General features: G+C 55.2%; 1 long non-coding RNA gene across 1 annotated transcript; it reads right to left on the reverse strand.

The window, feature by feature from the left end:
* Nucleotides 1-1,498: 1,498 nt before the first annotated feature.
* LOC112954543 lies at nucleotides 1,499-1,798 on the reverse strand. Its single transcript, XR_003250750.1, has 2 exons — nucleotides 1,752-1,798; nucleotides 1,499-1,657 (listed from the first exon to the last, which is right to left on the reverse strand). It is a non-coding gene; the product is annotated as an uncharacterized LOC112954543 (long non-coding RNA).
* Between the last annotated feature and the right edge of the window lie 466 nt (nucleotides 1,799-2,264).

Consider the following 2,264-nt stretch of genomic DNA (forward strand, 5'->3'; position numbering starts at 1 on the left):
CATCAGTTGCGGGACGATCAATAAAAATTTACTTTAAACCGTGCCATATGTCGCTTCCAACAAAGTTTTATTATTCAGATTCGCCAGTTCGTACCTCAGCCCCCGTGCAATTAAATCCCATTTAGTGGCAGTGACCTTTGGATTTGAACTTGTCATTCCTGCAGCTGGTTTGGAGTTTAACAGCACTTTTAAATCCGGGAAGGCGAGCGCGCGCGGCCGCCAGCTCCGGCGGGAAGCTCCCGCGCGCCGCGCCGGCAAAGCGCGGAGCGGGGAGAAGGAGGAAAGAAAAGGGAACAAAACAGAAGAGCGCCCGCACATTTTAACACGTTGTAGCATATTTGTAAACATCGTTAATCACGGATTAGCAGATGGTAATGTTAATTGCACCTGTGGAAGCAACAAGACCTCAAGGTTGATTACATTTGTGACGGCGGCTCGTCCCGGCGGCAGCGCTCCTCGGGGCTGCGCTCCACGCGGGGACGTTACCGAAACTGCACAAAACCAGCAACTTGCTGCTCCCTGCCCCAAACCCACTGGGCCGGCTCTCCACAAACCTCCCCAGGAGCAATACGGATTTTTATGGAGTGGGACGTTTTTGGCTGTGCTGATAAACTGAGCAGAGACCTGACCCAGGACAGGAGCTGAGCTTGGATTGCAACCCGCTTGCACTGAAGTTGCTTTAGGGGGATGATGAGCCGGGCGGTTGCCCTCACCCAAGGACAAGCAGAGGGGCACATGGCTCCTCTTCCCACTAACAAGGACAACTATTTTGTTACTGCACCCCGAGGCGCTTTGATTATAGAGAGATCATTTTGGAAGGGCAATTACTAAASTTTAAGATCAATTCGGTAAATACGCCTCTGAAGGGAATCCATGGCAAGCAGCAGGGAGGGCAGAACTGAATTTCAAATTATGCACACACACTTTATTCATATCTAAATATCAAAGCTGCCGTATGTACAAACAGAAGTAATCAGGAAGCATGTTTTGATCTTGCTGATGTACACACACACAAAAWAGACAATTAACGTCTGCCTTTATGATATAAAGTGGGGAGTTTTTTACAGTTACATTACAGGGACGATTATAGCCAGGCTTAAGGCTAAAAATAATGGAAGACTATAAAAACTACACTTTAACATTTAAAAATACCCAGGAAATTAACTGGAGAAGCAGGCAATGATCCAATTAATGGATCGTGGTTATTAGATCGGGGGCGAGCGGCGCGGCGCCGAGCGCAGGCTCGGAAGGTGCCGGCGCGCAGAGGTCCCCGGGGAGCAGGTGGCCCTGGGGACAGCGGCCACCAGTGCACAGGGATGCCGACCACGGCGCCGAGGAGGAGCGGGAGGAAGGGGCAGGATGCGCCCCAGCCAGACTCGGGGAAAGGCAGGGGATGCTGCTCCCAGCCCTCCCTCTGCCCCTGCTCCGCTCGGAGCGCGGGACGCTTCCCTCCGAGGCAGTGCCAAATCCTCACCTGTCCCTGCCGCCGCTGCGGGGGTTCTGCAGAGCCAGGGTTGTGCGCTCACCCACCTTGCTCGTGGTTGCTGGCGCGAGGCGGCCTTGTAGATCCCTGCAGATCCTTGCGGATCCCTGCAGATCCTTGCGGATGGCCGGCACGACGGCACCCTTGGCGAGGGCCGCCTCTTGGCTGCACAAACTGGAACAGGAAAACAAAACAAAGAGCAGAAGCGGGGCATTGCAGGCAGAAACTGCAGTTTTTATCAAGTCGGAAAAAACATATACATACTTACCTGTAAGTCAAGGATAAAGGAATGGTGTTATTCTCATCCCTCCCATTCTAAAGGAAGAACTCAGCCTCAAAGCTCCTAAACGTTTCCTCAGGAAAATGAGCAAATCTAAACCTCGGGCACCCTCTGCTGGGGCCAGCGCCGCTTCCCGGGCGGCCACGGGAGGGATGCGCGCCCAGGMGGGATGCTCGGGATGCTCTTCCCGGCCTCCTTCCCCAGCCTCTGCCATTTCCGTGCTCGGAGATGTCACCCCAGGGCACCACGGCCCTGCTGGACACACAGAGCCAGGAGGGAGGGCRGGTTTGAGGGTTTTTTGCTTGTTTTTCCCCACAGCAGGGGCTGAGGAGCGGCTGCTGCCGGGTCCTGCACCCCTGTCCTCCACGGGCTGCGGGTGCCAGCGCTTGGCACCCTRGAAAAGCGGAACCAGCTGCAAGCTGCCCATGCAGGACCCACGCAGCGCGTGCCTGGCCTGTCTGCTCCTTCCACRTGCTCCCAGGATGCCTCCCAGCCGCTCAG

The sequence above is a fragment of the Nothoprocta perdicaria genome, unplaced genomic scaffold (genome assembly GCF_003342845.1).
Source record: "Nothoprocta perdicaria isolate Ctin4 unplaced genomic scaffold, notPer1 scaffold_50, whole genome shotgun sequence".
NCBI classification, from domain to species: domain Eukaryota; kingdom Metazoa; phylum Chordata; class Aves; order Tinamiformes; family Tinamidae; genus Nothoprocta; species Nothoprocta perdicaria.